Raw genomic sequence first — 24,597 nt, forward strand, 5'->3', positions numbered from 1 at the left:
CACTCACTTAACCTACATGGCTTTTATATAGGATGAGCCTCGCAGCAACTTCAGCCAAAGCTGCATATATTTATCTCTAGAACCATCTTGCACTCCCAAAAAGGTGCACTTCCCCAATACCAATTTCCCTTGCTGATATCACTAGTTAAAAGGAGATTCACCTCCACATGTATCTCCATTTTTATTGACCTATTGCATCTTCTTACAACTGCTATCTTTAAGTGAGTGAGGAGTTTCTACAGTGAGCAAGTGTTGAGAATTTCTCTTCTGCCATACTTAGCAATTCATTTCTCTCTCATTTCTGAGATCAGAGGCATAAGCACCTCTTGCCAAAGCATGCCATGGCATTGTGTCAAAGCGGGGGAGAGAGCACCCAGTCCCTGCACTACTCAGTTCTCCCTCCTAACTACTGAATGAGCATCTCTTGCCAAAGCATGCCATGACATTATGTATTCAGGTGGAAGAAAAAGCAGTCAGTCCCTGCACCCTTCAATTCCTTCTCCTAACCACTGAATGAACACTTCTTGCCAAAGCATAGCATGGCATTATATGTCCATGCGGGGACAGAGCACCCCATACATGAGCAACTCCATTCGTCATCCTAACCATTGAATGAGCAACATCTTGCCAAAGCATGCCATGACATTATGTGTCAAAGTGGGAGAGAGAGTACCCCAAACCTAACCACTGAATAAGCACATCTTACAAGACAGAAAACAAAACAACATACAAGAAAGTAATAAATTATAACCTTTCCCAATTTAAAGAAAACTCCATCAACAGCTTCAGTGTGATATGACTGTCCAGACCTGAGATGGATGGATGACAGGGGAGAAATATACTGCAGAGTGCCTTCTTATGGATAGCCTGATATGGTGAATACAGCTGTTATAGTTGACTTTGAAGGCCCTCTAAAGTAGGCATAGGTTAGGGAGAAGCTGAAGTAATGAAATTTAACCTTCCAGGAGGCCACAGCCAGGGGACGACTGCAGAGCAAGGGATCAGAAGGCTAGATTCAGTAACAATGAGGCGACAAGGCAGGTCAAACTTCTGGTGTTTAAAGTCCAGGGAGTAATGTATGGAGAATGTGGCAATGACTAAGTAGTCACAGCATCAGTAAGACATATTTGAAACAAGCAACAGAAGCCACACACTAGAAGAGTGGCTATGCAGTGTTTTCCAACCAGTAACTCACTATTCTATGTCAAAATATGAAGCAGTTCATCTGGACAGGGTTTGATGAGCAGCTGCCATCCTCCTCTTCCCTGGCATAAAGGAAGAAGAATAAATGTTCAGTCTGCAAAAATCTGAGCTGCGGAATGCATGCAGGATATGAAGGGTCCTCTTTGCAATGGTTCTTACTTCTTGAGAACAAAGAGGTGAATGTTAAAGTTCTCATCATACTATGTCTCTTAATTAAATTCTATATTGTCAAACACTGGACTGACCATTCCAAACTATCATGGAAAGGTTTTAAATCTCTTGCAATTAAATACACCGCCCAGAAACTGATTATAACTAACCCCGTTAAAAGAAGTATTTATCAAAAAATATGGGATTTTATATTCTCTCTTTTGATGATTGAGTGAAGGATTTCTTACTTACTATACCTCAGTTTTTTAACTTATTTCTTATAAGTTTTATGGAATAACTACCATTCCAAACTTAGACTTTATGAATCCTTTTTTGTTTTGCTGTATGAGCAATAGGAGGTCTTCAGTAGGCCTTAATCGCTATATGTTGGCTGTATTTCACATTTGATCTTTGTATATATACCCTTTCTTCACTTAGCATACATAGGCAAATTATTTCACTATACTCATAATCTTGATATATATATGTTGATTTGTTTATCTTTGCAGCATTTTGTATATTATGTAAATAGTTGTCAACATTAACAGCATTGTTAAATGTGTACTACCTTTTTGCTTAATTCATATGTTAATTGACCTTCCATATGAGATTTTTTGAACTTCTGTTTATATTTTAAAGGCGTTGTGTAAAATCCAATAAATTTCTATTTGGAAAAAAAAAAAAACAATTTTGAAACCACTTTTGGATGAACTGTGGTTTAGTCTTAGAGAGCTGATCCATGTGAATAGTCAAATATAGATCCCGATATATTAGGGCATGAAGCGCTGCAATTCTGCAAGCAGCGGTGGCCTGTGACAAAAGTGTCTTCCAACAGACAAATTCTTAAGATGCTAAACCACCTAGTTCAAATGAAGACAAACTTGTCAATCTTTAAGTTTTTGTCCAAGAAGGAGAATGTCTAAAAATGATAAAACAGGTCAGTACTTGGGCACTTTCCTGCCCTGCACTACATCTTAAAAAGGGTAAATACATCAGACATGTTCCGTAACTGTGAACTACTTCAGTCCCAAATTACATAACTTTCTGAAAAGTTTAACAGCACCTGTAAGCAGGTTAACCAATTCAGAAATCGGTTCTCTGTCTCTCCTCATCTGATAGGAGAAGGTTTCCACTTAGAAAATGTCAGTAAAATTGAAGGCTTCCTGGCAGCTTCAATCCATTCAGAAACTCCAGTTAGAAGATCAGGCTGGAGCAAGGGATAGAGGCAGCTGTCACTCCAACTGAAAGGGAACTTCCCTGGCTAATTTTGGAATAGTTTCTTGCAATACAATGGACATGATATTGTGAAACCACATTCGTCTAAACAAAACACCAGAGGACAATTAGTAGTGACTTCTTTCTCCGAATTTTCTTACCGTCGCCAGAGGATGGCAATTAGTAGTGCTGATCTTTCTTGAATTTTCTGTTTAGATGTAACAGCTGAAGAACACTCCCACTTAACAGCTGTCTTTTGCCATGGTGAACTAGACAGAACACTGGGAGTGCATTTTTATGAGAGATGATTAGGTCAATGCCCAGGGTGCTGCATTGTCAGAAAAGCCAGACATTCACAAATTATCACACCACAGCTACAGATGAGGAATGCAGTTGCAGACTCTCTTATTGTGGATGTGAACTAATGGAAGGCTAAGGCTCGTCACTGTGACATACTGCCAGACAAGCGTCACTCCACTACAGTGGGTGTCCACTCATGCCACCTGTCTGTTCATGAATCCCACTTTTCGGACCACATCAATAGCTCTGGGCTCATTTCCTCTTCCAGAACTTTCAAAGCAAGAAACATCTTCCAACGCCATGGCTTTATGTGGAATCTCTTCTATTGGGCTTTCATATCCCTTGAGACATGAACGAGCTGAAGTTGTTCTCCAAAATGCTAGCAAATTTTCTGTCACTGGGACCTGAAAAGGATTCTGCTACAAAACAGATTGCTGTTTAGACTGAGGAAGGTCACCTAGCACTTGAAAGTTTGGTGATAAAGTTCTGACATCAGAAAATGACTTAAGAGCAAGATATACTAACAGTCACTGACACCTTAGGTTCTTCTTCAATGCCCACATCTTCAGGTGTGCAAACGAACTATGAAGACAATGGTCAACATGAAGTCCAGAAAATACAGGAGGATACGAGTCGGAATCCTTTGTTACGACCTAGAGGTCAAAGAGAAGACCTCCTGGTAAAAATAAATAACATTGAAAAAAAGTATCCAGCTCTGGCCCACTAAAAGCAATCCATTGATTGAGGCTCACAAAGGGATTATACTATTTATAGCATGTAAAAGAAAAAGTACAGCTATGTAAACAAATGTACCATAACAGTAGATGTTTGAACAGATCTCTGCTGCAGTAGCCTAAGCTATACAGTTTGCATCCTGCCAAGGATATAATAGCAGGCCAGTATTTCAAGGCTTTAGGGCACCTTCCACTTGTCCTAACAGCTGATGAGCTTGAGAACAGATGCATAAAGTCAGTGGGTTGGACACCAACTATTCAGAGCTTTCCTGCCATAAAACAGGAGAGCCAAAGCCCTGAAAATAGAAATGCTACAAAAAGGATTAAAAAGAATTATATACATGTCCACACCCTGGCATAACAACTAGGGGATGGATGGAGGATACAGCTACTGCTACAGTGATCTATCTGAAGGCAGTTTTACTTACACAACTGCATTATGTCAATCATTAGATCACTGTTGTACTAGCTTATGCTACATGGGTAGATTACTAGAGCTTAGAAAATCAGGGGAGAAGGAATAATAATGGTCCAGAAACCCATGGAGAATGGTCCTAGACTAGAAAAGGAATCTATTCTGCAGTGTTTTGTGAAGGTATGTACAGAAGAACAAGTTGTTGCCTCTAGACTACTCCTAGAGGCCACCCTTTCAAAAGGCCATAGAAGAAGCCAAGGCTCTGATAAAATGGACCCTAACCCTGCCTGGAAGTGACTTATTATAGTGGGTACTACCAAAAGTAACTGCATGAAACAGGCACTTGGAAACTGTCTGGAAAATACAGCAGATCAAAATTCTTGAAGATTTTAGTTTGGTCAATATAGTATATTCAGAATATTTAAGATTATTTATCCTTTGTTTTTAGGTTCTGAAAAGAAGACATTGAAATAAATTGTTTGACTTAATGTAAACTCTGACACTGCTTTAGGCATAAATGAAGAATTTGTTCTCAAAGACACCCTATCTTTACAAAACATGAGATAAGGCTGACCCATCATAGGTCAGGGCAATAAGTAACAATGTTTTTGAAGTTGAGAACCTCAAATCAGCCTGATAACCTGGTTCAAATAGAGAAAGTGATAGTTTTTCCAAAACAAAATTAAGATCCTGTAGCTCAAAATTAAGATCATGAAGCAGAGCTACATGGATTTGCAGAACCCTTTACAGACATCATTTGAAATGAGACTGGTCAGAAAAGGAGAATTTATGGGCAGACAAGCAGGTTTCCTTCTTTAATACTTGTTGCATGCCTTCAGAAAATAGGTGCCTAAAAGGTATTAAATTCTATCATCCATGTAAGTCAACCAAATAGATTTCAGGTCGAAGTATAACTACCTCTGTCTTGTGTAAGTTCAGTCTGTGAGGAAGCTTCTGGTACTTGCCCTTGGTGGTTTTCAAAAGAATGGAGAACCCCTCTTGCCTGAGCCAAAAAGAGTGTCAGGATTTTCTTTAGGAGTCCTCCTGAATCTTTACAATGACCCTGAATATTACTGGAAAGGCATACAGGAACATTCCTCTCACAATGTAATGAAAAAGCATCCATCTTCAAGGACTGATTGTGAGGAATTCTGAAGCAGAATGCTTTAATTGTCCATTGTGACTAAAAGCAAAACAGATCTATTTAAGAAGTTCTCCACAACTGAATCAATTCCTAGAAACAACCAGGTTCAAGTTCCACTTATGAGGGTTTGTCCTTTTCCTGCTCAGCTTGTCTGCAATAATGTTTTGCTCTGACAGAATGTAACCTGTAGGCAGGGTTGCCAGACATCCCTATTTGGGTGGGACTGTCCCGAGATCAGCAGCCTGATCTCGAGTCCCGCCCTGCCGGTTTAACTTTGGTCTGTATACCTGGCATACAGGCCAATCAAAAATCACTAAACACGGAGCTTCTTGTGTTCCGCATTAAACAGAAGTAGCTCCATGTTTAGTGATTTCTGATTGGCCCGCATGCCGGTATACGGGCTAATCAAAAATCGCTAAACACGGAGCTACTTCTGTTGAATGCAGAACTGCAATGTTCTGCATTAAACACGAGAAGCTCCGTGTTTACTGCAGATCTGTTTAGTGCAGATGTTTAATGTGGAACTTTGTTCTGCATTAAAGACCTTTTTTTTTTTTTTGCTCTTCACTTTTTTTTCGTCCCTACCTGGCCGATATGAAATCTGGCAACCCTGCCTGTAGGGCAAGACTGTGTTGAGTAGCTAAATCCCACACTATCATGGCTGTCTGCACAGAAGGTAGAATCCCCACTTATGTACCACATCACTGTAGTGTTTTCTGTGACCACTTGTAGAGGTCCATGAAACCAAAAATGATTTAGACACAAAAGCATTTATCACTGCTGTCTCTGACATTTATTTGACTCTGTCCTATCCCGTTTGTCCTACAAGCCCTAAAGTTTCATCCCTTGGATACAGCTCCCCAAGCAAAATCAGAGACATCTGTTCTTACAGACTTGAGTAGGAGGTGGAATGGTGAAGGACAGATGAGGGTCGAAAGGAATTTTGTCTTGCCACCAACTAACTCCATTTTTAAAAATCCTAGAACTGGAACTTGAAAAACAAGGGGGTGCTGATGCTGGGACCAGACTGATTTGAGAAACCACTATACTTTGCTGATAAGAAATCTGGCCAAAAGAATCATGAAAAAGAGAGGTCATGAAACCTAAAATCCTGAGAAATCCCTGGCTGAAGACTGATGGAGAAAGATCCGAAACTGTTCTCTACAGAGGTCTACTTTGTCCTGAGTGAGAAATACCCCCCCTTCTATCCCCCCCCCCCTTCTATTCAGAAGATATCCTTGAAAAGCTATCCTGTGAGAAGTAATGAGAGAAGATTTCTGAATGTTCACCTGGAATCTCAGACTGTGAAGGAGATCCTTTAGCTAGGCAAGAGATTCTTGACATTTTGAAAAAAAGATTCTGCAAATGAAAAGATGTGAACTCCTTGCAACCTGTAATGAGATGTTACAGGTGCCAGACACTTTGTAAACACCCCCTAATGTAGCAGATAAATAGGGTAATGCAGTGAACTGAAAATGGAAATCAGATGCAGAAAATCTCAAAAAATGTACAAAATTTTCAGGAATTAATAAATAAGGATCATTTGGATGTAATGTTACCAGAAAATTGAGAGGTGGTATGAAGGTTAACAGGGGCTGAAAAGATAGCATTTTGAACTTTGGGATTTTGACATAAAATTTGAGAAAGGAAAAGCCTGGAACTGGTCTCCAAGTTCCCTCCCTCTTTCTTTCTTTGGAGCCAAAAAATTTATTGAATAAAATCCTTCCCCTGCTTTAATCGAGGGATACTGGTTTTATGAACCCAAGGAAAGCCCAGGTTGAATGACTGGAGGAAACAAAGAAGTCTGGTTTGGAGGTTGTGGAGGAATACCCTGAAAGAAGGGACTCCACTCCTATCTGCATCCTTACTGGACAATTCCCAGAACCCATTAGTCTTAAACATTCTGATGCCATAGAGGGAAATGCAAAGCTAGACTTTGGGAAAGATTTAAAGGATCAGCTGGGTGGAAAGGTCAGATAGTCAATCTGACTTTTTGCACCGTCCTTGGTTCTAGGAGATTCCTCCTCCTCTCCTTCTTTTTTACAGCCTCCTTGCCACTGTTTTTTTGAAAAGCTTCTTGTCGGAGACGTTTTGTTCTCTGGAAAAAAGGTCCTGTATTGAAGGAAAAACTCTTAAAATTCAAGAAGGAGGATCGAAAAATGCATGTCCCCCTTAATTAGCTTCTACCTTTCATCAAATATTTTCAGGACCTTAGCAGCAGATGGGCCAAATAACATCAGTTTGAATTTAGAATTTCAGCTCGGACATTCTCAGGTAGGTTTGGTGAATGTAATCATGCAAAACTTGTCATAAGTGAACCAGCAGGTCCAGAAACAGCATCAGCAGAATGATAAGAATGCTTTAAAGAATGTTTGGTTGACTGAGAACCAAAAGCAATTAAAAATCTGAGAGAAGTTTTACTCTCCGAAGAAGACAAGTAAGGACTTCTCATACTGTCAAACGGCATCAGCAAAAACTTTAATATGTAAACCACACAGTTACAAATTCTGAATGTTTGGGTGGCAGATGAATAAGCATTCATTCTAAATCTATCAAAGGCTTTGCCATCCTTATCAGAAGAAATAGGATTAGCATTCACAAAATGTTTGGCTGCAGAACGTTTTGCTAAAGCAGTCAATGGAGGATCAGACTTGGGGTTAGAAAATAAATAACCTGTGTGTCTGAAAAAATCTTATATAATCTATCAGACTTTTTAGGGACAGGAGATTGGTCAGGCGTACTGCAAGCTGTTACGAAAACATTCTGTAATGCAGGCAAACTAGAAGGAATAGCTACTGGGTGAGGAAAAACACACTGTAATAAATCATATTTTTTCTGAGATGTGGGAAATTCTCTCCCACTGAAATAATTCTTTCATTTCAGAAACAGGTTAAGAAACATAGTTCTCTTCTTGGGGAGAATCTGAAGAAACACTTTATTCAGTCAGAATCTTCTGCTTGAGGATAATTGATAGAAACACAATCCTAGTCTAACTGTTCCCCGGACTGGGAATTAGTGTCAGAAAGAGATGGAACTTCTACTCAGCAAGGAATCAGTATTTAAGTATTTAAATATTTGGAATAAACAATTAGTAAAGCCTAACAAAGCATCTTTGCCTTTCTGCTTCTTTTGTCCTGGAGACTCCTTATAAGCTCTTGCCCGAAAATCAGATATGCAGTAAAGCATCACCCTTTCCCTCACCCGAGGCTGACAAGAGTAGTTCTCCCACAACAGTGGAGGACAGCCTGACAGCTGTAGAGGACATGACTAACTCCAATCCACAGTGGCTTCCCAAGGAGCTACACTAGAGGGATCAGAGGAGGAAGATGTGGGATCGGAGGATCCAGATTTGCTGACAGAAGAATCACTTAGCAGCAGCTGAGAAAAAGAACCTTGCTTTACAGACAAAAGCTCCTTGGAATTTTTTCTTTTTCTTGTGGATGGAGGAGGGAAAAATTGAACAGCCTGCTCCATGGTTAAGCTGAAAGAGACAGCCTGTGACTGTCAGAATTGGGAAAATAATGATTTGTAAAAAATAAACAGTGACGCTCTTCAAAAAACACATCTACCAGTCCCTAAATATAATAGATAACACAGTTAAATAAAGAAAATCTGCCATTACCACAGAAAAACTTTTAAGAAATTAAACAGTTAGGGCAAAATGGTCTCATGACAGTCCTATAAATTACAATTCCTAGCTAAAATCATCAGTTTTCTAGAGGAAAAGAGTTTACCTACACACAAAATACAATTTTCAAAGCCTGCATGAGGGGATCACTTTAGCTGCAACAAAGTTCTGAATAATTGGCAGCCAAACCACTAACTTTAAGCTGCTCTCCTTGAAGCCATCAGTGGTTTGGGTGAGTGGAAGATGTCCTAAATCTTTGAAACAGTGGCTGGCTGTCATATCTTTGGCAGGATACAACCCACACAGTTTAGTTGACTGCAGTAGTGATCTAATGAAGATAATAATCCATTTTCTACACTGCTTTTCCTGGACAGTTACAGCAGTAACACATTAAGAATAAACCACATTTCCATAGTCCAGGTAACAGTTCTAAAGTGCTCCTAGGCCTGCTGAGATACATAATTCCTGAAGCATGTCTTGCATATTCCTCAGTTCCTCCTCTCAAAGAGTCATGCCCAATTATCCTCTGGTGGGAGGCACTGAGCAAGCAGGTTCACAAGGTCCCCAAACTCCCTCAAGCAATTATTCTCAACCAGGAGCACACATCCTGGATTGTTTAGCTCCACAGTCTAACATAAACAAGGATCCAGATACCATGCAAAGGAACCTGTTTTTATAATCTCATCCTTTCAACCACTACAAAAAAGCTAACCAGTGGAAGTGATGATGAGGCACAAATTGAATAGTCATCATACAATTCAGTTCTCACTCCACCACCACTACCCAGTAGACCATTTGTAGTGCTGTCACCAGTGCACCACTCCACTGGTCAGTGTCCCACTGCTCTCTACATTCATTCAGGAGCAAAACCCCAAAATATGTAAGCTCCTTTAACAATCCATTGTTTTCTGGGACACAATCATGACCTCTGATTTGGAAGGGATTTTTATCCCAACAGTTTATCCCTTGGGAGTGAACTGCTCCACTGCATGCTGGAGATTTTTATTTACTTTATTTTCTTTCTTTTATTAAGTGGTGCAGAAACATTCTCTTAGTGGAACATTTTCAGATTCAACCTGCAAAGTACAAAAAAGAAAAAACATCATAATATATTGTAATATACATAGGTTAAATTGAAACTGTGATAACAGGGTGATTAGACAGTACATAAAAATTAAGTAATCATAACTAATCAAATATACAATATTTATAGTATGTCCACTTAACAGAGATCAGGGAAATGGATGTTGGAGAAGTGAAATGATTGACTGAAGACTATAAGTAATGTGGGGAGGTAAATAAAAGAAGAAATAACCACAAACAACAAAGATACAAAACTCTCAGTCACACTCGCCAGAACCTGTCTTAGACATTCACTTTCTGAAAAATCTAACAGGAAGGGAGATAAAGCACACTACTGGCAGAGCCTTCCACCTACCCTGGATCTATCTGATATGATGCAAACAATGCACACACAGCTTTCATTCTTCAAATAGAGGAACCAATTGCAAGCAGCAGGGGCCTGTGAAGCCACTGTTGTAGCACCTTCCAAAATACATTCCTGGTTACACACCCAATTGTCTTCCTCAGAGTTCAGAAACATGCAGACAGTATAGGCAGACTACCATAAAGCTTCCAAAATGAGTGCAAAGACAAAGAGTTGATCCACTGCTCCAAAGTTAGGAGAGAAACTGCACTGCTCCTCCTGAATAAAAAGCTATTTTGGAAATGAACTTCTTTATTACTGTTGGTACAGCGGTAGCATTGTTGCCTCACAGCAAGAGGCTCTCCTGTTCGATTCTCGGCTGGAGTGCCTTCTGTGTGGAGTCTGCATGTCCTCCCTGCGGTCGAGTGTCCTCCGAAAGACATTTGTGAATGGGCGTGCCTTCGCTGAAGGGAGTGCGTCAGGCTGGCAACTCGGCACCATAAAAATCTACTGCCAATCATTAGCGGACCGGAGTTCTGCTGTGGTGACCCCTAACCGGGAAAAGCCGAAAAGACAAACAACAACATTAGACACACATTTGTATTTCAATGAAACATTATACCATTTCATATTAACTGCATTAGCACAAATTCCGATTATAACATCATTTGTCTTGTCACTATGATGCTATTAATGTCACTATAATTACCACAAATTTGATTATAAAGCATTTATCCTATTCCTATAATGCTATTACTTTTACAACAACAACATAATTCAGTAGTTTACACAGGGCAACCTCTAACCATTTTGACTGTAGAGAAATCCTAACAACTGAGCACAACTTCCTTATTCTAACAAATCTCTTTACAGCCACCTCAGCCTTATTATGCTCCATACACTTTTTACAGCACTTCTCACAGCATTTTTTTATTACTGCTATTCTACATCCCTTTACTTATAGTGCTTTCTAACCTTTCTTCTGCAGATATCCTATAATAAGGCTGTGCTGAAACTCTACCAATACCATTTATGGTTGTTTCTTTCTTTAAATGTAACATTTTCCACATCTATCTTCTCTATCTACTTCTATATAATAAAAGCCAGTGTCCAAATCTGTTATATTGCTTCTTCCTTTATCAGCTTGGAGCTTAGGACTGAGGACATCATCTTGATTAATATACACCCTCTTTGTGCAGATCATAACTTTTTATGCACTCGGACTGTGTTTTATATTCTTTCCTGCCTGCCTTATGACCCTTCTTCAACCAAAATCTTACTTCATCCACCTATCAAAGTAACCAACAAGGGACGAGGAAACAATCATTTCTTTAGTTGTGCATATTCCTTATAACCATCATCATTATCTTTTTGAGTCAGTTAGCTTAAGATGACTCGTAACACTTCAACTTAATGCGAAAGTGGGAAAAGAAGGTTGATGAAAACAAACTACAACAGCACAGCTGGCATAACTGGTAGACTCATTTTTCAGTATACATCAGCCAACTTTTCTATACAACCAATCGCAACACACTAAGATGCACCCAATATGACAAGGCAATTCCAGCTGTGTACCCTTAGTAGTACTAACAATGACAATAATACCAAAATAAAAATTAAAGGCAGATACTCATCTTACTGTCAGGACAAGTCTACACAGCATATTTAGATACATACCACCATAATATTTATACATCCTCATATTTAATTAACTGCCAACAACATTTTTTCTTCTATTGCTTATGCCTTTTGCCTCTACAGCAAGCTTCATTCTGTATAGTTGTACAAGTTTGTATGCCAATACTAGGCTAGCTGCCCTTCTGGGCCATTTTAAACCTAGCCAATTTCCCTTTTGGTACTTTATCTATCATGTTTAGGGTTAGATTTGCCTTACTCATCCAATGGTTGATAATTACAAATTATCTCCAGTAAGAATAACTGTGATCATACAGTAGGTGATTTGAGGGGACCCCTGTGTGGGCCAAGGCATATAGGAGCAGTCTATGTTCATTAGTAGCATAGGGGATAAGTCTGGGGTAAATCTTCTATTACCTATCAATAGATAGAAGTAGCACTTGGATATGGAGAGGGATGAGCTTTTTCAGGTGGACAGGGAGTCTGTTCCAGAGGAGCAGTATCTTCTGTGAGATACACCTGCCCATCCAAACCATTCTGTTGATGTTGCAGAAGAGGTTTATATCTCTAGAATGAGTATTTCTGATGCAATCTGACTTGCTGATGTGCAGTAAATCCATCAGTATTGGGTCTAAGGATATCTTGTATGCCAGACAGAGGTCATCTCTTAGCAGTCTGTAGGATACAGGTAGTAGTGACAGGGCTTTGAGTCTGTCAACTCTTATTTATTCATTTATTTGCACTACAGGCAATTTACTCAATGCACACAACTTCGTTTTGTTTACTTTCTAACAAAAGAAAAATAAAAAAATTCCAAAGAAAAAATAGGAAAGCATCATATTGTGTTACTCTCAAATTATTATTCACTAGAACAGGTAATACTTACAGCTCAAATTTATTTTTATGCAGCTCTTTCACTTGTCTACTCTTTTGGCTTCGCTTTACTTACAGTAACATCTTCCTTTGGTAATTACAGTCCACCATAAATACAGCAGATGTAGAGTCTAGTAGAGGAGAACAAACTACTCCCAAATAAAAGGCAGACAGTAAATAAACATGCAAGTACATCATTAACGCTCCTTAAATTTCCTGAGACAATTACAATCTTAATAAACACATGAATATTTATTTACTCAAAAAGGGTATTTTAGCTCCATTCAAACCTGCTAAATGTTAAGTTGCTTGCATTAAAGATAACAAGAGAAGAAAAGTATATACAAGGAAAGCCTCTTGTGTATTTAGTCCAAGTTACTCCCCAGGATTCACTTATCTTCCGTGTAAGACTAATTTAGTCTTACACGGAAGAGCCAGTTGAGTAAGATGGCAGCGAGCCATGCATATTAATGAGGGCGTGCTGCCTCAACTCTAACATGGAGCGTGGACAAGTGTAGGGGGCATGTCGGACTGCCGATCAGTCAAAAAATCCACGCCCTGCAAGTTTGAAACACGGGAAATGTCTAGTTACATGAGCGAGTCCGCTCACGTGTACATTCTAACACTAAACTTCCACATATAATAAATCCCGTACAAATATAAAAAGTAAAAGATTTTTTTTTTCATTTCCGATATAGCTGCCCGTATTTGCGCGGGTTTGCCCATTGCTTAGCTACAGTTAGCAGTTTAGACACCGAAGAGGATAAGAAGAAAAACATAAGCAAATTAAGTGAAATAGCGATAGTGTAGTGGTTAGAGCCTTCGCACAAAGAGGAGGCATTCCCGGTTCGAGTCCCACCACTACACTTTTCATTTTCTGTTGGAAATCTGTATACAAAAATATTTCCTGACATGTATTATTTAAAGTTTTGTAAAAAAACATTGAAATGTTATATGCAGTAGTGAACGAATTTTATATATATATATATATATATATGTGTGTGTGTGAAGGTGAAATGGTTATGCATACTGATGCATGAGTAAATTATTTTAAGCAATGTAAAGCACTGCTAAGCACATTTTACCAGTATTGAACACATTTATATTTAAGTGCTCGTAGCTGAGCACTGCGTTAACTAGCCCAATGTCTTTGCGCGGAGCTGTGCATCGTGCAAACAGAACATGTTTGCGTGCAGCTGCGCACCACGCTAACCAGCACAATGTGGAGCATAGTCGGGCAAAATTGAGCAAAGTCGGCTAAACACGGCCACACCTCCTTCACTGTACCTTAACCATTGAGGTGTGGCCAGTAGGAAAATAAAAAACAGTGACAGGGCTCAAACTCGGGATGCTGTGCACTATAGGCACAGTATATAACCACTAAGCCATGACAGCATTTCATAACCATGCACTTTCAACAGACACATTATCTATCAAAGGAATATTAAACATTGCTAACATCAGCTAAGCAGGTGTGCCTACAGCTGAGTTTTTTCCAAACTGGCCATTCACAAATAAGTGCGGGAAATGAGGCATATTTAAGCTCCACAGGCGGGAATACTTGCCATAACTGGTTGTAGCTCCCTTCTGCAGTCAGCATGGCCGGGGTTGGAGAAGGCACTCGATTTTGAGTGCAACAGAGGCCAAAGTAATGGTTTGGCTCCTTGTCCACAATCATGAGGAAAGACACCTGCGGGGCCAGTACCAGGGCACCCAATACAAACCGGAGGCCTGGAACTATCTAGCTCATGATCTCACCAGTGCCACTGGCATGCCTCAGACTGGTGAGCAGGTCAGGGACCATTACTCTGACCTGAAGCGACGCAAGCAGGATCAACTGGACCAGTGGATCCAGGAGGCCCATGAGATGGCAAATGCCCCAGTACTGAGCAAGTAGCCACTGTATTAAGTATTTAAGAATTGCTATTCTTGTCTATACTATGGATAGGTATGTCTCATTATCACTGCATTTACTTCACAGCTGCATTTACTTCACAGCTGCAGGTGTCCGGGCTATGAATCAGCAAGCCCATGAAGATAGGCTGCAAAGGCTGCGTCACCAGGCAGGTTAGTAATTATTCTGCATGTACTGTTATATAAAATAAATGAGAGAGCCTTCAAAAAAGTGTTTTAACCCAATAAATAAGAGAGAGCCTTCAAAAAAGTGTTTTAACCCAATAAATAAAGGTGTAATAATTATTTAATAAAGGTATAATTCCTGGAGTGAGTCTGTGTGATTTTCTTTGATATGTTGTTGTACTGTTGCATTTTAGAAATAGTACTGTTGTATTAAGCAGGGTTAGTTAACCCACACTTTGGTAGGCCCATATAAAGTGGATGAAGGGAGTGCCAGTAGCTTTTATGCATATTTACAGCCCTTAACTGTTGGTTCATGCCAAGCATGTAAAGGTTAATCTGGCACATGAGTAGCTTGGTACTGTGTTCCCCAGAAATGTTAGTGTGCTGCCAGAAATGTAGGGAGCTGTTAACATATAACTGATAATTTCACCAGAACATATCTAGATAATTATATGAAAGTAGAGCTGTCAGTGTACCATCACAGCAGTAGTGTGTGTTAGCAACTCAAAATATGTAGCAGTAACATCTGCTTCCTGGACAGTTTGTATGTCAGATACAGCTCATGTATATAATGATCTAGTAAAATCCAATTGCACAATAGAAGGACACTGGGTAGTGTAATAATACATGTAAGGGACATATAACTGCAGTTAATAGGAATGTAGAGTAAACTAGAAGGATATATATACATTGTTAATTGAGCTATTTTTCCACCCTACTGTATGTGCATAAAAATGCAATTCCACACCTCAATGGGTATGTCTAATCTCAAAACATTTGTTGGGACATATGTCCTATTGGTTTATAAATATTTGCATTCATTTCTATGCATGTGCCCTGTTGAAATACCACAATATTGGTGGCCTGTTGCCATCAATTAAATCTGCATGCTGTTGTAATGTCCATTATTGTTCTATATATGCATGTGTTATGCTTGCTTTTCAACTGTTGAAACTCTGGTGTGTTGGGTTAATGTGAATACTTCTGCATGCTGTTATAACTGGGAATGCTGTTGACTGTTACTAACACATATAATTCTCCAAAACATAGTTCGTATGGGAAGGCTGGTCCCAGCGGACCCACCTGTCCCACCTCAGCTGGCCATGGCACCTAGCACCAGCAGGTCCGGGCCCAGCCTGGGACCTCCTCCTCCGTTGGCCCTGTGCCACCTTCGGGTGGAAGCACTGCAGGAGATGGGGCTCGCCCCCCCCCGTGCAAGCATGGGCAGAGGAGGGCCACCTATCACCCTTCGAACAGTCCGGGCTGTGGTGCATAGAGAGATCGAGCGTTCTGTTGCAGAACCTCTACGCCAGCTTGAAGCACGAGTGGCGCAACTCCCAGGTCAGCCTGCCCATCCTACACAGCCTCCAGCACAGCCATTCTCTGGGCTGTGAAGGTGCAGTAATGACTGCCCATGGGTGGGGATCTAAGTTCCACTGCTGCCATCTGTGGGCTCATGGGCTTGCAATTTCCAAACATCCCTCCCCGTCAATGGTGTTCACCCACGTGTCATATTCCGCCCTTGTATGCATCTTGTTTGTCTTGTCTGTTTACCTCCCCAACCTACCTCCCCAAATATACCTACTTCCCCTACCCCACATTCCACTCTCACCTGAAAAAAAAGGGCAATCTGCTCCCAAAAATAAAATTACGCCCCACACATAGCTGTCCATTTTGCACACATGTCCCCTGGACACATAAAATGTAATTTAATTGGCATTACAACATACTTTGTTGTCCTCTCCACTCTCTCAGGGGTTGAAGGTTTCATATTTACCTCCAAATTTATTCCATATGTACAGTTGTTGCTGTTAAAGAAATGGGCAGCTATGGGCCTTCCCTACACCCTTCCTGCACATCCTGAGCTATTTTCCCTACTGTCTTTCCCTCTTTGTGCCCCTTTTTCACCACTTTCCTATCTCCCCATTTTCTTTTCTTTCAAAGAAATGAACACGGGGGTTAGCGGGAGTAAGCACTATTAAGCAGTAGTTAGCGAGTTTGTGCGAATGTGCACATGTTTGCGCTTAGCTAAGCATCGCGCAAACCCACTTACAACTGCTTAAAAGTGCCTTAGTCACTCCGTATGCGAGGGCCCTTGTTCTGCTCAGCAGCAAAATAAAACACATCTGTCAGTCTCAAACCCGGGACCTTGTACACACTACACTGCATGAAGTACTACTAAGCCACGGTAGACATACAAGTTGGTGCTGAAATAAATATATTGTGTATCAGAATGAGTGAATGTAAAGGAAAAATAGGAATGCCATACCACACAACTTGTTCTGTGGATCTTTACCAACAGTTGTTGTGGGATTACATTACATGACTATGATAAGAGAAGCAGCCATTCTAGCAGGAAATAATGTTACACCATCACTTTATAAACCCCACACAGTATCACAGCAGGACAAACACTGGAATATCTGTTTAGGGCAGAGGCCATACCTCCCAACTGTCCCTAATTTTCAGGGATGTCCCTGATTTTGAAAAAAAAATTAGCTCCGTCCCTCTGAATCCCTCCGAAACTAGTGACTTTGGCCAGAAAGATGGTGAATTACACGTAATGAGTAATGACAATAATTTAGAGTTAGACACTTCTTTTACTTCAGAAAAGGTGTATTAATCCATATGCTCTGGTTCTCTCAAAGTCTCAACTTAATGGCACTAATATTTTAAAGGTGTCCCTGACTTTTTCTCTACTTTCGCCCAAGTCTGTTCAAATATGTACCCGAGTGTTTGAGAGGTCTGGCAGAGGCAGAAACACAGAGGCATAGCAGCCTTTCTGCTGTTACACACTGTGCAAATAGCTTTGGTAGGCGTTCTGGAAGCATACCCTTATGTAGGAATACAACAGTGAAATACAAAAGGATGTCGCCATGTACTGGTAGCAACCAACTGTAACAATGCCATTGCCCTAGTGTTGAAAAGACCTGTGTGGTGCACAGACAAAGAATAACAGGCTAATCTCTGGCTACCATGTGGATAGGTCCACAGTTGGGAGTTACGCTGACAGACTACTTGCCTTGATAAACTAACATGTACACAGCAACCCTGTAAGTCCAGCAAGATAAAATTCACACAATATTACGTACGCTCTCTGTACTTCTGCACCTCTACCCAAATGTAGAATATACCTGTGTGTGCAGGGTCTACCAAGGATGTAGGTAAGCATACTCACAGTACTGAAATGTGTCCAGCTTTCTTGAGCAGCTTGTGCAAATGTCAACACTAAAAAAGCACAAACTGTTTAGAACCTAAGGTCTGGAAAGCGCCAGCATGCTCTGACAAAGATAACACATGTGTTCATGGAGAAAGCAGAGTACCCACCTATGAAATACTTGAGGTCACATGTATGTATATGGATTTGCCCCACAGCTACCTTACATGTGTAATGCACATACAGTTGTCATTGTGATAGGTCATACACTATAAAAATCAAAACCCACTCCACATTGGCCAACGGCGTCACACACCTGGAGCACAGACAGACACACACAGTTGGCAAGTGCAGAATTCAAACCCCTACCTTAACTACATTACGATACTACAGCAGTACGCATTTACACAACGCGCTATACACATTACTGGGATTTCACCTTTTCACAGGTATATTTGTAGGATGGTGACATCATCGGACTTGACAAAGATGAGTATACCACTTTTAAGGTGTTTGAGTGGTCTCCAAAAAGGTTGCTCCTCCCCAGGGAGAGACACACACATGGCAAGTGCAGTATTCTTAATCCAAACTAAGTACATCTTTACACTTCAGCAAGCAATATGAAGTTACAGGGTGCAATACAGACATTACTTGCTGACAGTTTGCACAAAGGTTTTTTTCACATTTGCTAACCTCAGCAGGCTTATCATACTAGGTGTATTGGGAGTGTATTGTATGCATAGGCCATGACCATATCATATATGGGTTGATGCACCACATGCTGGCACACACAGGGTCAAACCTTGAGTAGCATCTTACCTTCCACCTACATGATACTGCAATATAACAGAAAGATGATAAACCAACACTTGGCTGAGCTTCTGGTGTCATTCAAAGGGGATCCAGTCACTGTCTGCCTGTGATGACATGACAGACAAGCCTTGTTGCTTCACTACAGATGGTTTGCACCTGTCGCCCCTATGCTTCTGAATAATGGACAAGGCTCGTGCTGTACCCATATTACCTTTTTTAGGCAAGGTTCATAGGTAGGTACTAGTCTATCGGCCCTGGGGCCTATACAAGGCCAGCCAAAAAGGTACCCTGGCCTTTGCCACCACAGAAATTTATTTTCCTGTGCCACTGTCGTGCAGAGACACAGAAGTGATCCCCAGGGTGAAGTTCCTATTTCCCATCCAATAATTAAGATTTTCCTTGAACAGTGCTAATGAGAAGCTTTGTTTGATATAGATAGGTAGTTTATTCTGGAGTATGTGAAGTCTGTGGGACAGGAATCTATCCCTCCGACATGTTCTGTTTATTGTGGTGACAAGGTTTAGGTCCCTAGAGTGTGTAGGTTCATAGGTAGGTACTAGGCTATCTGCCCAGGGGAATTTATAAGCCTAGCCAGAATGTGTTGGCTTTCACCTCCCCTTTAACTTAGTTTCCTGGGCCTCTGTCTAGCAGGGCCACTGAAGTGATCCCAGGGGTAAATTTACAATTTCCCATCCACTCATCAAGATTCCTCTTGAAGAGAGTCTGCAAGGGGCTCTGCCTAACATCAACTGGGATTCTATTCCAGAGTGAGGGAAGTCTCTGGGACAGGAATCTATCCCTACAGCACATCCTGTTTATTGCTTTGCTGAGGTTTAATTCACTGGAGCATTTGCCTCTAAGAGATTTGTTTTTCTTGAGGTGGAGCATGTCCATTAATTCCGGGTTGGACATGGCCTTATACGTCAGGCATAGATCACATCTGAGCAGGCAGTAAGCAACAGAGTAGAGCTGGAGTTTCTTTAGTCGAGCTGTATAGGGCATCTCTTTGAGGCACATGATCCTCTTGGTGAAGTACTTCTGTGGTCTTACCAGCTGTTGTATGTGCCAATTAAGGTACATACCAAATGGGGCATTGTACGCTATTACGGGCCTAATGAGTGATGAGTAGAGGGCACAATGACCTCTCTTGATCTAGAGGTGAACCCTTTCGTGATTAGGTGGGCTACATAGAAGGAATAACTAACCACTTTGCCAATGTGATTATCAAAGGAGAGGTTACTATCTACCTGGGTCCCCCGGTCCCTAATTACATTTTCCGTACCTAGTGGATTACCACCTATGTGGTAATTTGTGGGCACTTTGTTTTTTCCAAAGGTGATGACTATGCATTTTTTGCCATTCAGCTTGAGGGCATGGTTTTGACACCAGCTATCTGTCTCTGTAAGACCTTTCTGGAGGATATCTGTGTCAGCCAGAGAGTCAATTATGGCCCCCTGTTTACAGTCATCTGGGAACTTGGTCAGCCATAGTCCTCCCGTGCTTGCCTGTACCTCAGAGACATATACACTCAGGAGGGGTCCCAGAACCAAGACCTGTGGGATGCCACTTGTGACTGGCTTACAGTCGGACATGGCACCTGCAACTCTGACCATGTGTGTTCTATCCGTGAGCCAGTTGGCCACCCATCTCGTGACACAGGGGTTAATGTTCAAGCTGGTAAGCTTGTCTATGATGACAGAGTGGGGAATGGTGTCAAACGCCTTAGTGAGGTCCAGGTAGGCTGTGTGGACTACCTTCCCTTCATCTATGGCCTTGGTAACAGTTTCAAAAAGTCAACTAGGTTTAGGAGGCAGGATCTGCCTTTAACAAAGCCAAATTGGGTAGGGTCCAGTATCTGGAGGTTTCCAATGTCTCTGTTTATGAGTTCCATGATAATTTGCTCCATAGCTTTGCAGACCAGGCTGGTCAGGCTTATAGGGCAATAGTTCCCAGGTTCTGTTGTGGCACCACCTTTGTGGAGCGGGATGAATGTTGCTGTACACCATTCTTTGGGTACATAGCCTGTGGTAAGGTTGAGTCTGAACAGTAAATATAGGTGAGGGTTTAGTTCCGTTTGAAGCTCATGTAAGACGCAGCCTGGGACACCATCCAGTCCCATTGATGCTGTGTTCTTAGCTTTGGAGAGGGCTGTTTTTACCTGCATGTCCACGAAGTATGGGGCTCTGCATTATTCTGGGATGGACACGAGCCCTTTTGGGGGTGAGGGGGGGTGAAGTTTGCACTGAACTTGTCCACCAGGATGTTGGCAATGTCAGTTGGTTCAGTGTATTTGGCAGTAACTGAAAGCATATCTGAGAGTTGCCACCTAAATGTCTGATATAGCTAAAGAAGGCTTTGTGGTTATCTTTAGATTCCTTGCCAATTCTTCTTTAGAAACTGGACTTGGATTATTTTATGAGCGATCGTAGTTTCTTGCTAATAATGATCAGTGATGCCTTTCCTTTTTGGAATTCTGCTCTATCATGTGTTAGTTTCCTCCTTCTGTTGTATAGCTTATTTATGGACAAGGACCACCAGATTGGTTTCTTCTTTTTGGAGGAGTGAGTCTTGGTTTTAATTGGGGTGGCTCGATCCATCCATCCCTGTAGATGCTCATAGAATGCACTTTTAAAGGAGTCTGCAGATTGGATAGCATTATCCTGTAGCAAGGGGGCTTTGAAACTTTCCACTTCAGTCTTGAGAAGTGTGAAGTTTGCTTTTGAAAAGTTTTTCACTGTGGTTTTGTTGACTGGGGGGGGGGTCAGGATGTGGATGTCCAGTGCGATTACTTCATGATCTGATATTACCAACGAGGGGTTTACCTCTGGTGTGGAACACTGATCCCCAATGTTGGTGATGATCAGGTCCAGTATGTTGTCACCTCTAGTGGGTGTGGTGACCAGCTGTTCCAGGCCATTTGAGTTTATAAACTCTAGGAAGCATTGGGCAAAGGACTTTGTACTCGAGTAATTCTCCCAGCCAATGTTTGTGTAGTTGAAATCTCCTTATATCATGGTGTTTGGTAGGACCTTTACATTTCCCAGTGTTCTCAGGAATACTGAGTGAGGGTCCTGAGACAAGGTATGTGATCTATAGTAGGCTACAATCTGATAAGCAGCTTTGCTTAATGTTAGTTGCACTTGCATGGTCTCCAAGGCCTCGTGCTGTGCCACTAACCTGGAAGTTTGGGTATCCTTTATGAAAATGGCCACACCCCCTCCTTTAGTATTTCAGACTGGGTTTTGGGGCCGACGCTCGGAGGGATTGGGATTTCTTTAAGTGTAGCATGTCCAACAGCTCTGTGTTTGACATAGCTTTGTATGTTTGGCAGAGATCACCTCTGAGTAGGCGATGAGGCGATATGTGACAGAGTAAAGCTGGAGTGTTTTGAGACGGTCTGTGTATGGCATGTATTTGAGGCCGCTAATCCTCTTTGTGAGGTATTTCTGCAGGCTTTCCAGTTGTTGTAGATGTCTTGTGAGGTACATAGCAAAAGGGGCATTGTACTCTACAATGGATCTAATGAGTGATGAGTAGAGGGGAACAATTACCTCTTTTATTCTGCATGAGACAACTTTTGTGATGAGGTGTGCCCTGTAGAAGGATTTCCTGACTACTGTGGCAATGTGATTATCAAAGGAGAGTCTACTGTCCACCTGTGTCCCAAGGTATCTTATCACACTTTCGGTGTTAAGTATACTACCACCTATGTTTTAGTTCATGGGTACAGTGTTTTTACCAAAGTGGATGACAATGCACTTTTTGGCACTGAGCTTGAGGCCACGGCTTTGACACCAGGCATTTGTCTCAGTGAGGCCCTTTTGTAGGATGTCCACATCGTTAGTAGTCTCGATTATGGCTCCTAGTTTGCACTCATCTGGGAACTTCATTAGCCAGAGACCTTCCATGTTTGGACAGGATCCAGGACTGAACCCTGTGGTACTCACTTGTCACTGGTCCAAAGTCGGACTTGAAGTCTGCTACTTTCAGAGTGTGGGTTGTGTCAGTCAGCCAGTTGGCAATCCATCTTGTGACATAGGGATTTATACCTAGTTTAGTGGGTTTAACCATAATTCCAAAGTGGGGGATGGTGTTGAAAGCCGTGGCAAGATCAAGATAGGCTGAGTTTGGAGATTACCAATGTCAAGTTCCATGATGAACCTGGTCTGCAAGGCCATGGAATCATCAGGCTAATGGGGCGCTACTTCCCGGGGTCCATGGTGTCTCCCCCCTTGTGTAGTGGGATAACCGTCACTGTGCACCATTCAGCAGGCACAAAGCCTGAGGTGAGGCTAGGATTAAACATGATACGTAGGTGTGGTGCCAGTTTGTTCTGTGGTTCATGTAGAACGCAGCCTGGGATGTAATCTGGTCCCATGGATGCTGTGTTCCTGGCTTTGGAGAGTGGTTTTTACCTGTGCAGCCATGATGACAGCAACTTTGCATTCTTCTGGTACAGAGATGTGCTCTTTCATGGGTGAGAGGGGGATAAAGTTAGCACTGATCCCATCTGCCAGGCTGTTGACAATATCAGTTGTGTCTGTATATTTAGTGCCATTGTGCTGTAACTCCGAGCAGATCTGTGTGTTGCCATTGAGATTCTTGACATAGCTATAGAATGCTTTGTGGTTGTCTTTAGAATCAGTGTCGACTTTGTTTTCGTAACTAGCTTTGGAGAATTTTATCAGGGATCACAGCTTCTTCCTGAGGCTGACCAGGGAGCTCCTCCACTCATGGGATTTTATCCTCTTTTGCAACAGTTCCTTCTGTTGTGCAGTTTGTTTATGGCAGGGGACCGCCAGATTGGCTTCCTTTTCTTGGAGGATAGCGTCTTGGTTCTGTTTGGGATAGCACGATGCATACACTCATGTAAGTGCTTATAAAGTGCAATTGTGAAGGATTCAGTAGTCTTAACAGTATTGTCCACCTGCATGGGTGTCCTGAAGTTCAGCACTTCTGTCTTAAGAAGCATGAAGTTGGCTTTGGAGACAATTTTTAACATGGTTTCCTTAATGGGGGGTGGGTCTAGAATGTGGATATGTACGGTAATTGGCTTATGGTCAGATGGGACCAATGAGCCATTGACTTCAGGTGTGGAACACCGGTCACTCAGGACAAACCAAACCCCATAACCAACACAAATAACCACAAAGTTAGCTAAATGCTACTCATTGCCAGAAGTCTCAGCCTCCAGATGCACACACTCGAGGTACTTCTCAGTATTGAGAATATTGATATCTGTGCAGTAACAGAAACCTAGTTCAAGGCTCCAGAGAGCACACCAGTACTACCAGGATACTACTCATTCCATACCTTCCAGCATTAGGACCTGGATCATAGCACATAGGGTGAGATGTATCCATATTCATCAAGGATACCTACACCTCTCTCTACATGCTTTGTACAGGATATGTACCCATAGAATGCTGCACAGCAACATTCTTCACACTCCACAGGGGTGAGGCCACAAAAAACCCTTGGCATTGTACCATCATGTTGTATAGCAGGCACATGGACCACATACATTGTAATGCTTACAGATACTGGTGGCTGTTATGTACACTGGGTGAGGTGTGCACCTCATGTCTTTTGTGCCATTGGGATGTGTGCTGGGTGGGACAGTCCTGGATGGCTCCCCGTCATGGTCACCCTCTTGCATACATCTCTGCCCATCCATCTTTGGCTTAGTGTGCAGCTATCACCACCCATGGAGTTAGTTCCCTAGGCCTCTGTGTAGTAGAGCTGATGAAGTGGTCCATGGGGTGACAGTTCAGTTTCACATACACTCATCAAGGCTCCTCTGGAAGAGTGTCAGTGAGGGACTC

The 24,597-nt window shown here is 41.7% G+C and overlaps 1 protein-coding gene across 4 annotated transcripts in view; it reads right to left on the reverse strand.

Moving 5' to 3' along the window:
* HYLS1 (HYLS1 centriolar and ciliogenesis associated) overlaps positions 1–24,597 on the reverse strand; it is a 418,183-nt gene that overhangs the window by 382,626 nt on the left and 10,960 nt on the right. The window lies entirely within an intron of this gene.

Source organism: Protopterus annectens, chromosome 2.part0, assembly GCF_019279795.1.
Source record: "Protopterus annectens isolate FY-2018-M chromosome 2.part0, PAN1.0, whole genome shotgun sequence".
Lineage (NCBI taxonomy): Eukaryota > Metazoa > Chordata > Ceratodontiformes > Protopteridae > Protopterus > Protopterus annectens.